The 15,491-nt window shown below is 33.7% G+C and overlaps 1 long non-coding RNA gene across 1 annotated transcript in view; it reads left to right on the top strand.

Annotated features, from left to right (window-relative positions):
- LOC149795581 (uncharacterized) overlaps window positions 1–15,491 on the top strand; it is a 176,037-nt gene that overhangs the window by 159,452 nt on the left and 1,094 nt on the right. Inside the window, exon 3 of the long non-coding RNA XR_016422127.1 lies at window positions 14,996–15,019. This is a non-coding gene — a long non-coding RNA (uncharacterized LOC149795581). The remainder of the gene's footprint in view (window positions 1–14,995; window positions 15,020–15,491) is intronic.

Raw genomic sequence — 15,491 nt, forward strand, 5'->3', positions numbered from 1 at the left:
ATGTAAAATGGATTCAACACGAAGTTAAAAGTTTTAATCATTGAAAAAATTGTCGTTTTCAAATTCTTTGCGATATTTTCATCGCATTTGCATGTGTGAGAATATCGTGTCTTTGAAAAAGTATTATTATTTCCTTTTTTATACTAAACAAAACTACTAATATATGTTTCAAAGAGCTTGATGAACACATGCATTTGTCGTACGAGTTATTTTACTTGAGCTTGTGCTCACTTGACTTTTTGCTTAATTATTACGAGTTGTGCAATCTTATAACACTCTCCGAGATCAATGGAGAACATTATAAGAACAGGTAAAAGTGTTCCATTGGAACATGCAAGAAATGGGTCCATGTGCACATCAACAAAGTTGCTGCAGCCAAATTGTATGCCGATTGGATGAGAACACAGTGTTCTGTCAAGAATTTATTCAAAATCAATGTAAACAAAACATGGTTGGTCACGTAAGGTCGTCAGTCTTTCTGCAGGTGTATTTCCCTTTTCTCTTATTACATTTGTTAGATACTCTATAATGTGAATATACTTTTACTGACTATGACATGAACGAATCCTTTTCCATATGCTATTTTCGGGCCAAGTCCGCAATAGACAAAACGTGACTCTCAGATGTTTTAAAACATTTGATAACAAGATCTCTGTTGACCTATGATCATTAGGTTTCCCTTATAGCCTAACCTTTTTTCCAGCCAGCATTCCATTGAAAAATGGCGGAAGTAACCCAGTAACCCAGAAACACAATCACCAACTAATGTAAGTCGGGATTCTTTCAAGAAGACATGATGAAATATTAAATGAAAACAATATTAAAACTATTTCATGCATAATTATGTTTTAGCTATGAGGAACATTAAAATATTTCTCACTATGTGAACACACGTAAGACATACTAAATCAGGATGATGAAAAGAATCAAGAAGTGACTGATAAACAAGCCATACCTGTCATCATTAATTCATCAACCATAAATGCAGAGGGTCTGGTACTTAATGACTTATTTTTGGTCAATTACTTCTTACGGCGATACGCCTGAAATGGTGTGTTGGTATATTCCGCTGTACACCTACAGGCAAAGTAAAACTGTGTGTCGATATATAAAAAGGAAATATTTATATACTACAGATCTCTTTTAGTTTTAATTTGTAATAATATATATATATATATATATATATATATATATATATATATGATTAATATTGCACAAGATGAAGTCTTATGAATGGCACATTATATTCAGATATTTCAAATGATGGGCTGAAATTTGGAGCACAAAGATCTGGTGCACTTTTAAGAATGGCCTTTTGCGTATTAAAAGCCTCCATATATTTTTCAGAACAATGAAACTTGGTTTTCTTACTCAACAAATTGGATAGCGTTTCAGCAACTATGGAATAATTCGAGCAGAGTTTCCGATAATATTCAGCCATACCTAAAAATAGCATCGGTTGCTTTTTATTGGTAAGCACGGGGAATTCAGAGATAGCCTAGACCTTGGCATCTTTAGAATTAACTTGTCCATGTCCCACAATATGTCCTAGAAATGTTTCACAAGCACGGCAAAACTCACTTTTGGATAAATTAATTGTGAACTTTGTCAAATTTGCATCAGTGAGTCTGTCATACAATTTCCGAATTGTCTCCAAGTGATCTTTTCAGGTGTCGATGTAGATGATGACCTAATCGATGTAAGCATCATATTTATTTCGGCCAGATGTATTAATGTTCATTAAACGTTGAAAAGTGCAAGGCGAACCCTTCAATTCAAACGGCATCACTTTATCTTGATAAAGTCCATCTGGAGTTACGAATGCCGAAATTTCCTTTGACCTTTCCGTAAAGGAAATTTGCCAGAATCGTTTCAAAAGATCAAATTCGGTGGTATATTTTGCATATCTAATTTTGTCAATGCAGTCATCGATTCTTGGCAATGGAACTGTGTCTGTTTTGGTGGCACTATTCATTTTTCTTTAGTCTATGCACATACGAAAAGTATTATCTGGTATAAGAAGATATGGCGAACTCCAATCCCTTTAACTTAATTATATGAAATCATTCGTCAGCAAATAATAAAATGTCTTTTTTCGAACATTATTGTTTGAGAGGGTTCATCCTGTATGGATGATGTTTCACAGGTAATGAATCTACCTTACTAGCTTCTGTAAGAACCTCAGGCAACAAGTGCTATTATTCAAATAATAGCTGAATTAGTTCACTCTTTTCTTGCAGCTGAAGATGTGAAAGTTTCTGGTCCAGAATATTCAATATTTCTGAAATCCGACGATTGGTTACTCCAGAATTACTATAGTCTGATTTAATTTCATATCACGAACATCCTCAGGTACTACTAAACAGACTGCATGATTAACATGGCAATCTCTTCCAACATACTCATTTAACATATTTATATAACAAAGTTGTTTATTTTTTCTCCTTCTAGGAATAAAAATTACATAATTTAAATCACTATGTTTCCAATCGTGTAATGACCACAATACTTAGCCTGAAGAGGATTTTGAGGTAAAGGAAACGAGAGCCAGAACTCTATCAACAGGCTTAAGCCTCATTTCCCTTGTATTTTTGTTATATCTTAATTTCATTTGTTACTAATTAGAGTACAGTTTAGTTCTCGCAACTTCACAAGCTTTGACGAATTATACGTAAAATTAGAAACAGTTCATAAGATTAATGTCTGCATCTTTATTTGAAATAAGTTTCTCTTTTAACAATTTCAGTTGTACACGTACAGTATATCCAAAAACTAGTTCAAAGGGACTAAATCCTAAAGATTCTTTCGGTATCAAAACAATATGATCGAATAATATTTTTCAAAGTTTGATGAACTCTTTCTAAGGCCCCGTGTCTTTCAGGTGGTATGCAGAATATACACCCATTAGTGATATTGAACCATTCCACATGAATGGTTCATAATTATGAATAATACAATCAGTCTGGGGTTGTGTTAGGCCCAACAAATGTACTCCATGCAGTACCTATATAACATAAGAGCATTTGAAATTTGTCCCTCTTGATTCTTTTGCCTAATTTTCAATTTATAGGAATCAGAAATAACGTGACATTTGTTCTTGCATAAGTGCACGTAGGGAGAGATAATGATTTCAGATAAATCTCATCGGAAACAATGTTCCAAAAAGTTGTAACAGACTGAGTTTTGGAAGTGCTCGTATTAAACTGATATATATTTTTACCAGATGACTGATACGTGGAGGACTTACGACAAAAAGAAAGTTTGTGGGTCAAGGAATAATCGTTAGCTATGAGAGCAGCATTTTCTAAAGTTTTAAACTTTTGCTCATCAAAGTAGATCTTAATGTCACTATGGACTAAATTCTCGAACTCTTCAACTAATATTATTAATCTTAATTAACCTTTTTATTACAGCACCCTCTAATAAATAATTGCTCTTTTTCTTGCAAATATGACATGCGTTTGTCTAGTTTCTTCTTATAGCTTCTAAACCTTTGCCTCAGGTACCAACTCATAACCATTCAAGGCGCATTACTTAACTAGACTATAATCAGCTCTACGTTGTATTGACAGGGAAGTTTAGATGTCTCGAGATTTACTAATAAGTGCACTTTGCAACGATAGAGCCCAATACTCCCTTGGCTATAGCAAATTTTCAGCAAATTTTCTAGAAGTGAAAAAAAATATTTATCTACTTCTTTTTCTCTTTAAAAGGGAGTACTAACCTAATGTTCTCAGTAACATCAAAACCTGAACTTGAGTGTAAAGTGGGGTTGTGTATTTTGCTTGTATTTTTCCCTTTGCATCTTCATTTCTCTTTTTGTCTCTTTGTATCTGTCCTCGCATTAGTGTATCTTCTCTTTCTCACTGTTTTTCCTCTTTTTGCAACTGCTTTTGCCATTCTCTGTCCTCTTTCTCTAACTGCATTCGTCTCTCTTCTTTCTCTTTCTCTAATCGTACGTCTCTCTTCCCTCTTTCTGAAACTCAAGCTTTCTTAGCTCTATATCATTCTTGTATTTTAATTTCCATTTCCTAACTTGCAAGTTTGGATCAGATGGAGATTTACTAATCAAACCCAAAGGACTTGTATCCAAAACATTCCTATGCACTAAATATTGGACCAAAATATTATCTTTTCTTGTTTCGGTAAAGAAGCGTTAACCTAAGAAAGACCATATTGTCGGGCAAGCTGAGCAATCCATCATATTTCAAGGAGTCTAGACATTTCTCGGTAGGATTTAAAATAAAGCTCTCCATCTTAGACGACATACTACACGTCGATTTCACTAAATATTTTTAAATATGTGAAATAATAACTAGGGCTTAGAAAATTCCAAAACAAAGTGAATTTAAATTTCAAAACTAAGTTTTCCGAAATTTTTTAGAGAACTTCGTATCCCAGAAAGGCCTCAGTTTCTGTCACGACTCTGTGGTCTTAAACTAAGTAATATTAAAGAGCGAAAGAAGAATATAAGTTAAAATGTAAAAATAACATACAGTATTGCAAATTAATCCCAAATAATCAAAGAATTTCAAACACAAGTCCTAATGAATAAACTTTAGTGGCATTTTAAATAATTTCCAACGCTGAAGATGTTCATATGCCTGTAGTGGCCGGTAGTCTCTAATGTACCAATAATCTGAATTGTAACGATGTACCAGTTGTCTTTTAGTTAAGTTACATGAATATAATCCAAGATATTCTTGTTGTAATTCACTATAGTTCCAAGTTAATTTGTCTGTCCAAGAATATATTAGATGAGCACTTTGTATTTCCAGTGAATAAATAATTTGAATAAATTAATTCCAGCCCAAATTAAATACTGAACACAACAATAAGATTGATTTTGTTTCAAACTCTTACAGCAAGAAATAAATAATTTCTAGATAAACAAGATTGTGAAGCTCTCTACTTGACCAAGGTACCAATTAGCATTTTGTATAAACTAAAAACTATTACTTAGTGGAAACTTCCATTCTAGAAGATTCAGTTACTGAAGGGATAACAAAATAATATGGTAGTCACAATGGCAATGATTCAGACCATGATAAATGTTAACTTCTATTGATAATGATCCTAATATTAAACCGATTCTCGTATAGAAATATAAACTATTAGCTGTTTACATAATTTTTACAATAAATCAATGATTTTGGTGAAGTAGACACAGAACTTGATTTTAGACAAAGTTAGCTACAAAAATACAATTTTTCATGATCTATAATAAAAGAAAACCCTAATAAACAATGCAAACTAAATATACATAACACTGAACTATTACTTTTGTTGTTACAATTGAAATGAAGGACATCACTGCTTCTAATCGAAAATAAGTTAAAAATAAATGGGATAGTGCTTAAATAAGTTGTCGTTAACCAAAGACGTATAATTGATATTCGTGAGAGTGACACGATTGTAAATTTAAAATATAAGAGAGTCCAAAGGTGCATAAATTATCATATTTTACCATCCCAACTACACTAACACGTTTTTTCAACCGATAGCTTTGTTCGGCTTTGAACAATCAATGCACATAGAAGAATATTTACTGGCGATGAGTTTATCAAATTGCTCGATATTATACCCAGAATCCAAGAGCAAATGTATTACACGTCAGTGCATCAGTATAACGTGTGGATGACATCAGAAGCCCAGCTTCAGGTTTTAGGATAAAACTGTTTATCCCTTTAAGGGCTATGTTGTACAAGTCGCGACGATATTTTTAAAACTTCAAGGACAAGTCACAATGATAACACTGGACAACAAATTTTTACAAAAGTCATGTTACTGAAATAAAATTAGTCAATTCTTATCAATTTTTATGTGCTGAACACGAATATGACAGTCAAATTGCAAAATTGGCTCTAGTTTTTTTGTAATCTGCAAGAAATTAATGTTTACATAACGAAATGCATTCCAATAGTAAAAGGTCAACTGTAATAGCCTACCTATAAAAAATCAAGTCATTGACTACATCTTAGATTTCTTCGCCTGTCTCTTGTACAGCTGTTCGGGAGCATCTCTGAGGAGTGTCCAGCAGTAGTCAGCCAGCATTGTAGTGGACCATTTTCCCTGGTATCTTTGTTCCATTGTTGCGATATCTTGATGAAAACGTTCGCCGTGTTCATCACTAACAATACCACAGTTGCTAGGAAAGAAATCCAAATGGGAATGAAGGAAGTGAATCTTTAGAGACATATTGCAGCCAAGTTTCTTATACTTCATCAACATGTCTTCTACTAGTTCCTTATAGTTTTCTGCCCTAACATTTCCGAGGAAGTTTGTAGAAACTAGGCGAAAAGCATTCCATGCTTGTTTCGCGTCACCTTCCAGCAAGTTGTTGAACCGGTCATCTTTGAAAAGCTCTCAAATCTGAGGACCCACAAAAACTCCCTCTTTAATCTTTGCTTCGCTGAGTCGAGGGAATTTTTCATGCAGGTATCGGAATGCTGGCAAAGTCCGGTCAATGGCTTTCACGAAGTTCTTCATCAAACCTAGTTTGATGTGAAGGGGTGGTAGCAAGATTTTCTGAGCCTCAACCAGAGCTGGGTGTTGGATATTCTTCTCTCCAATGGCTACATTCTGCCTGTGAGTCCATTCCTTCCTCATGTAGTGCATTTCCCTTGCTCGGCTATCCCACTCGCATAAGAAACACATGTATTTTGTATATCCTTGCTGCAGTCCCATTAAAAGGGCAACTACCTTCAAATCACCACAGAGGTGCCAGCTGTACTTGTTATACTCAATGGAATTCAGTAGCTGCCTTAAGTTATCGTATGTCTCTTTCATGTGGACAGCATACGCTACTGGAATAGATGGAAGAATGTTTCCATTGTGCAAAAGCACAGCCTTGAGACTCAGTTTCGAAGAGTCCACAAATAGTCTCCATTCTTGTGGGTCATGAGTGATTTTTAAAGCATTCATGAGGCCCTCAATATCGGAACAGAATATCAGATTACTTTCCTTTCTGAAGAAAGGCTCCAATTGCTGGTGGCGCTTTCGATATGCAGTAATTGTGACATCTTCTTCTAGAAGATTCCATTGTTGGAGTCTTGATCCTAGCAATTCTGCCTTGTTCTTTGATAAGTCCAAATCACGAATCAGGTCATTTAGTTCTTCCTGTGTTATTCTGTGTGGGGTTGATGATGCACCACAGTGAAAATCTGGATCACTGCATGCTGATGGACCAGGAGAAGAACAGGTCGACTCACCTTTGTCTTCGTCAGATGAATCAAGAGAATATTCTGCTGGAGGTTCTGGAATAGGAAGTCCCTCACCATGTGGAACTGGTCTCAATGCAGACGGAATGTTTGGGTAGACTATTCTCGACTTCTTTCGCTTCGTTATTCCGCCGGAAAGAGGAGGAACCAAGCAGAAGTAACAGTCATTTAGGTGGTTGCTTGGCTCTCTCCACACCATTGGGACTGCAAACGGCATTGATGACCTTTTGCAATTCAACCACTGTGAAAGCTATGTTGTACATGTAGCACAGCATATATGCGGAGCCCAAGGCTTGTCTTGGTCACCAACCTTGCATCCGAAGTAAAGATGATATGCCTTCTTCACTTGAGAATTGATACTTTTCTTCTGGTTGGCAAATGTCACTTCCCCACAAATATAGCAAAAATTGTCCGCGGTATTAACACACTTTCGAGGCATTACTGTTCTTTATTGTACGTAAATGGATAAAATAATAAGTTTTATGTAACAGTAGCTTGAACTGTCTCGCACAACGTCTAAAATATTTTAAATGCTGAACCTATCTGATTGGGCTTTATATAGTACACTGCTTACGTCAGCTTCAGCAGCTGCCTGGCATTAGTATAATAGGCCTACACATGTATAGTACACTGCTGACGTCAACTTACTTCAGCAGCCGCATGGCATTAGTATTGCATTGCATCAGAAAATGATGCAATCAACTGTGGATGATGTGAGCATGATGGTATTATGCAATGTTACATCATTATTCCGGATGTTGCTGCAGTCCTACTGGAGAAATTTACACAGTGAAACATAGAAAATGAGGTATATGAATATCTTCAAAACGAGAGCCAATACAAATTTTTCACGGTTATATTCGTGTTCGGCACACCAAAATACTACAGATTAGGGCCTTTTCAAGTCAGTAATGATTTCACTGTTGACCAGTGTAATTTTAAATTATATATTCCTTCAATGACTCTTTTCTACATGTCACTGCAATGTTTTTAAACCGTTTAAGCTATGATTGTTTACAAGTACACTATTCAAGAAAACTTAAGACAGAAACAGCGTCGTTCACTTTATTGTACTGTAACTCCTACTTAAATGACACTGATTAAATAATAGGTCGAAAGCCACGCGACAACGTTAATGCTTTTAGGCATGAGAATGTCTTTCGTAGTTTACAATGTCTCCATTTAATTGGATAGTTCTACATGTCTTTCAAGTATCGATCAAGCTTAAAACTGATTTTATGTTCCATCTTAAAATTGATTTTATGTTCTTAAAATTGATTGTATGTTCCACTTCTTAGGTCATCTGAAAGCATCAAATGATTGCTTAAAATTGCATAAATTATCCGCTCCACTGTATGTCATTTCGACACGTCATGCTTATAAAATTGTATTTAGTATCTCAATAGCTTATTAGGGTCTGCCTTGAAACAATGCAGGCATGATAAAAGGAGGATCTGTTTTTATCTTTGGTCTCACATTGGATACAGTCCTCTCAGTTATTCTGCAGAAAAGAACAATATAAATATTCATAAGATATTCTCATAAAACAGCTTGAAGTAGCATCATTTGATTTAAAACAGTATGTGATATACTTTAACACATGTTCATACTGGTCAATCGACTTTCTGATATTAAAAACATAATCCAATAATCGAAAACCTTTCAAGAAGGAAAGGTTGTTGCGGTCACAGGTGATATGTAATAACTTAAACGTCAATCACTAACGGCCAGCCCTTTCAACTTTAGTCTGATAATTTCTTGTGTATGAATCATTATATGAACTTGCAAAGGAGTGCTCGTTCGATCACGAAAAAGCTCTCGGAAGTTTGCTCTTGTAATAAAATATAAGGAAGTAACACAATAATACTATCACCTTGCAAACTTCCTTCAAATTCACTCACGTGATGTCGCGTTCGAGTAATTATTGGCTGACACGAGTTTACACACCTGCTTGAGATGTTGCTATTTAAAAAAAAAAAAAAAACAACAAACGTCTCAGGCTCAGTCAGTATAAAGCTAGTGCAGACGGCCGCTTTTAAACACTCGGAACCAGCAAAGGAATACTAAAGGTAAGATTTCGTTTAATCCAAACCGTGGCCGTGATATAAAAAAACCATGTAGAATGAGTATATTTTGAAGGTGGAAGAGGGAAGAAATGAACATTAAATGTTTCCAGGACCAACCGACATCATATTTCACATTCAGTTACTAGTTTTATGAGTAAAACTCCTTAATATATATATATATATATATATATATATATATATATATATATATATATATATATATATATATATATATATATATATATATATATATATATATATATTCAGCATCTGTTACCTTACATTTCTGGATTTGGTTAGATTATACAGAAATTACTTAAATTTTTAGTGCTAATGACGTTTGCGGACCTAGTCGAATCGCACATTTTGTTACGCAAACACGAAGAGTCTGCAAGCAATTAACATTTTTTTCTGTGTAGGCATTGATGCTGCTTTCCATCAGATGGAAGATCGTACCATTTTCAGGAAAAATCAGGAAAGATTATTAACTATTTTCTTGGGGATTTTAATAAGTTTCAATAACAAATTATAAGCAATAATCTTCAAAATTAAATTGAAGCCAATGCATTGTACTCAGTTTTTCTTTTCATCGCAGTCGAACAAAAAAAATGTAATTGAAACAACTCTTTAAATATTTAAAGTCCAAAAAGGTACGAAAGACACACTTTTTCTTTTCAAATTTACTTCATCATTTTTGTGGTGGCTTTTTAATAGCATGAACGATAGTTGATTATTTAGCGATTTTTTTCGTTAATTACCCTTGATAGTCATTCAGAAATGGCGTCGAAAAAGTTTCAAAAGCATGAAGATGCTTCCTCTACAACGTTGTAAAATAATGAACCAAAATTGTATAATTATCCAATGTTGCAGTACCTACACGAAATGAAATAGATACTTTGGATGACAATGATCTTGGACATGTGAAATTCTTCCAATAGTTTTTTAATTTGAAGGTTTCAGTGTATTCATTGCACAATAATTGTTATATTATCCTCTTGTGCATGTACTATTGTAAGACCAATCATGATATGCCTTTCAAATATTATTCTACTCTGATATTTTATGTTGACGTTAACATAATCTCAAAGCTTCCATATGGATCGTTTTGCTCTGTCTAAATATACCACAAATAGACGATTTTACTGTACAACTGTCAAAGTGAATCGCGGGAACACGTAAGGTGATCAAGTTTCTTAATGATATCTCATTGGATTATCATTTAACGAATAATCTTCGCTAACCTAGGTTATAATATGTTAACCCTATCCACACCTTGGCGGATATTTTAGTGCTTTATCCTACCGATAACTATTGGATTTCATGAGTTACCTCCCTTAGTATGTAATGCCAACTAACAAATAGCACGTAACAGCTGTGCATTGTATATCGGCCGAAAATGGTGGAGGCAATTGATTTCAAAAGGATACTTTGTTAATTTAACATCGAAAGTATGACTACGTATCAGAGAGAAGCCATTACATGTTTATTTTAGTGAAAAGTATTTGTACAAACACTGGCTGGCAGTGGAAAATTGCTTACTTATGAGTCCATTCAAGTTATGTGCATCCCTTGTCTCGATCATGGAGGAACAGTGTTGAAATTTGAAAAGCTTAATTTTAATTAAATACGATGGCTTGCCGCCGCATCCAATTTAATCACAGATAAAACGCACAGAAATATATGCTCGATCCACCAAGGTGTAGACTTGCGTCAACATATCGGAACCTTGGCTAGCGAAGATACAAGGAATACTCAAATAAAACATTTTGGAGGGTCTATCGGAAACATTTTTCTGCAGATGAAAATGTGTCAGTGAAAATGGAACAAGTCTGCATTCATTTCAAGGGATATGTGTAAATTATGAGGAGTGATAGGCATTATAAGGCAATACAATTTTAGAAAAGGAACAGAATACCAGCACGAAAAGTAACTAAAATAACACTATAACGGAAAGAGAAGCATTCACAGTTAAATTAATTACTTGTTGTTTGTTTTTAAATTCGCGTTGGACCTTTAATAATTAGTACATCATTTCAGCACTGATTGTACAAAATGTTTGAATCATATTTGTTTCAAGTATTACGAAACAGACAACTTGGTGAAATGTATGATCATTATTATTACATCACCGTTGGATTTAACATCAAGTTAGAGTCACAAACGTATCCTCTTAACATAAAAATGACCTCAAATTCAGAAAATAACTTAGTTCGCATGCTTTGTTTTAAAGATAGGACATTAGAGATAGTAAATAATAATAATAATAATAATAATAAATAAGAAAATAAAGTGGTATAGAGTATATTGTTTAAGAATAAACAAGTAGCGGAAAGATCGTCATGCAAAATATGTCCAGCATCATGTAAACTTGATAAAACCTTCTTAGGTTTAATATTTAGATTTAATTACACGACGGTGCAAAATGCATAAATATCAAGCAATTATGTTTAGTGATGATTTTGTGCAAATGAAGTGGAATTAACATGCGTTGTACATAGAGACTTCTCTTTTTAAATGGTTATTCTTACAGTCTGTAATAGAGGAACATTTCATCATTCTATTAGATGATGTCTCTGAGACTAATTGCACTCGTGGGGTTCCTGCTAATGACGACCACCGTACTATCGCAAACAACTACCACTCCATCGCCCGTAAGCCGAATTCTGGCCATACTTCCGATTCTGTTTCTTTTGTTCCTGTTACCAATGTTATTAGGTAAGTTTTCGTGGTAATGGACATAACTATGTCTACTGATTAAATTTGCAGATTTATTTGTTAATTTCAGAATATTAAACCCCTTTTTGGCATTGTTATCGAAATGGGTATATTTTTTTCGATTTGCATTGAAACTCTTATCATAATGGACCAAAACTGAAACTTGGTGCTTGTGTACGCTTATGCATTTTAGTCCCGTATCCCTCTGTTTCATATGCATATATTGGAACTAAATCAGGTCATCTTCTGTTCACTGGCTTTTATTATCGATTATCTAAGCTGAATAATGATCAGCACCATTCATTTAAAGGTCATCATACCTGGATGCTTCCTGTCAAATATAGACAAAAATTTTAAGCAGTCTTTGAGAAGAAGGAATATTATTTTAACATTTTATTTTTAGATTTCAGGCGCAATTTGAGAACATATATCTCTAATACCCAGAGACATAAAAGATTTTCTTGTCAGGGTACTTTTGCTAAATGCATCAACCTTTGTTCAGCAGTTCTTGCGAGGATGTTGTTTAAAGTTTTTTTTAATCATCTATCCTTGGTAATGATATCCATGTTCGAAAAGGTAAGCGGCATGTACACAATGAAAAGGTGTTCATATGGCCTCACGGATGGGTGGCAAGACACCCCCACAATTGTTGACAGAACTAAACTTGGATTCCAGATGTTGAGTACAAGCGAAGTTATAACTCATCTTTCCAAAACATATAGTCACTGTAGCCGTTATTTATACTGATAAAATTGCTTACTAAAAGTTTATTGTTAAGTTTTAAGATGTCCTACAAAACATCCATATTTTGAACGAATAAAGAAGCACTGTATATGTAAACGAACAGGTCTTTCCAGTTCATCAACTCATCTTCCTTGCATTCTTCGTGCTTTTCATGGATAACGTCTCATATTTCAACTTACTAACTTCATTTGATTTTTTATTTGCCTTGACTGTGTTTTTAAATCAATCTGCGAAAGCGTTCAGATAATTATCAAATAAAGACTTATTTCTTAGCTCCAACTCGTGTATCTCTCATTTGATTATCATTCTCTATCTCTCTCTCTCTCTCTCTCCGTATATATATATATATATATATATATATATATATATATATATATATATATAACTGATTTATTCTCTTTATTGTATGCTGATTGGGTGAATATAAAAATATAAATTACTTTAGCTGTATTCAAATAAATAGATACAAATATAATTTGGTATTATACATACATACAAACATGCATACATACATATCAAATTAAGTTCTGGCCATGTAACTATTGTAATATTACTTATTCTAAGAGAAATTCAGAGGAATAATGAAAACATGTACTGCAAGTATCGACATATCTTCCTGTGTTATAACCGATTTGTTGCTCTGTTTTTTTCAGGCAGCACTGGGGGTGAGTATACTCATGGCTTAAAGAATCAAAATGTGAATTACCTTACTTTAGCTATATATATATATATATATATATATATATATATATATATATATATATATATATATATATATATATATATATATATATATAAACTTTGTTAAAGATTGCTTGCAGACAGAGTTAAGCAAGTTCTTACTCTGCCAAAACCGTTTAAGAAACGATGAACACATTACTATATTCGAACAAATAATACACTCAGTAGACATTACAGCCTCGTACTGGCTTTCTGTCAGAACGATGACAGGTTGCTTCACATCCTGTTGGGAAAATGAAAGTAGGCAACTTTGCCGATATGAATAACCTGTCGTGATAAAAATGTAGGTTTTTGGCGGCAGAAAATTTAGAACTGATTCACAAAAGAAGAAATGAATATGAACATGGTATGACTATGCTTGTTAATTAGATTAAGTTAATTGACTCATTTCTTTATGACAACCATGCGTGTCATTTACAACCGTTGGACTCCCGGTGTTGCGGAAAAGAACTAACGCGATAATTTATATAAAATATTCTAGTCAAATGTAAATATTTCCAATTTTTGTAAGATGTTTGCATTTTCTTTAGCATTATTTATGTAATATCGCCTTAATATTTATATTAATATTACGTAATAATGAAAACTTCTGAATATTGAATGTGTTCTCTTTTGAAGAGGATATAAAGTCGTTCATACATACATACATACATACATATGACAGTTCCGCACCGCGCATATTTGAGTCCATCATGGGTTGCGAATGAACAAACCCAACTGAATAATGTGTTTGCTGTATGAAAGCACAGGCGATACATGTCAACAGCGGGTTGTATGTTTAGGTTTGTCGAATGTGACCGAATATTTGTCTACTATTTGTGTTGGTAACTTTTCTTACGCATTCGAATGAAATATATAATTCTTTTATACATCTATGGCTTCTGGCCTATTGTGCTCCAAAACAACTGCGAGAAGAACTTATATTACATGTAGATTATAAATGAGAACAATTGAGATATCGTTTCTATCACATGAAAAAAAAACACAGTGATTTAATTAAATAAATCTGATCACTTAACAGTGTACAGCTTAATGGACGACTATGAATTTATATAGACATGGTTTGTACCTGATCAACTAAACGCGTACGTACTTACTTCCCAACCCAGATAATTTGCATATATGAATTCAAATCTTCAGAGTTAAATGTGAATTTAATAGATAGTTAAAAATATAAGACTTTTAAGTTATTTTTTCATATCAGTGATTGACGTTTGACGGTACATAAATGTATGAAACATAATCTCATGCCGAGTTTATGGGTCTACCATGCCTTGCCATGTGACACACTAAGGCGGCCGATTCGGCCTTGCCTGGGTAAAGTTTAATCCAGCGCAGTTCTTGCAGGGAGTCGGCACGTTAATTATTGAACCACCTAGGTTTCTATTTTCATATTATTCAATAAATTGGACATAAATTGTAAATTTACTTTTGTGGAGAGAAATGTGAAATTGTTATGATATTCGTCCTAAATGCAGTGTAACATGTATGCATTTATCTTTATTGCAGGATTTGGACGAAAGTAGGGAAATGGTAAGAGCTTTTCCAAACTAAATGATATTTAAACGATTTCTTTTATTTCATCTAATGGGAAGGGAATTGTTTCTTGCTATTTGAAGCAAATGGGATGGAGAGAAAATGGTATTTACTGTTAGTATTAAAACGCTTGACGAACACTTTTTATGCATCACTTGATTGTGCTTCCCTTTAGCTGCAGACAATAAAATTCTACTCTTTTTAACAACAAAGAACTCTATTGGGTTTCTTTACATTTTGAACCTAATGGTATACTTAGGTCTTGATTTGTGTAACTTTAATATTTTAGATAGTGTTTATGTTTTAATAAAATTAAATAGTTGAGATCATGTGTGGGTCTTATACAACTTTGAGATAGTGTGTAAGTCTTATTAAACCTTAATATTTGAGATCGTGTTTAGGTCACATAAAACATAAATATTTGAGATAGGTCTTATAAAACTTTAATATTTGAGATAGTGTTTATGTT

Source organism: Sinohyriopsis cumingii, chromosome 7 (genome assembly GCF_028554795.1).
Source record: "Sinohyriopsis cumingii isolate HCF-2022 chromosome 7, ASM2855479v2, whole genome shotgun sequence".
Taxonomy (NCBI): Eukaryota; Metazoa; Mollusca; class Bivalvia; order Unionida; family Unionidae; genus Sinohyriopsis; species Sinohyriopsis cumingii.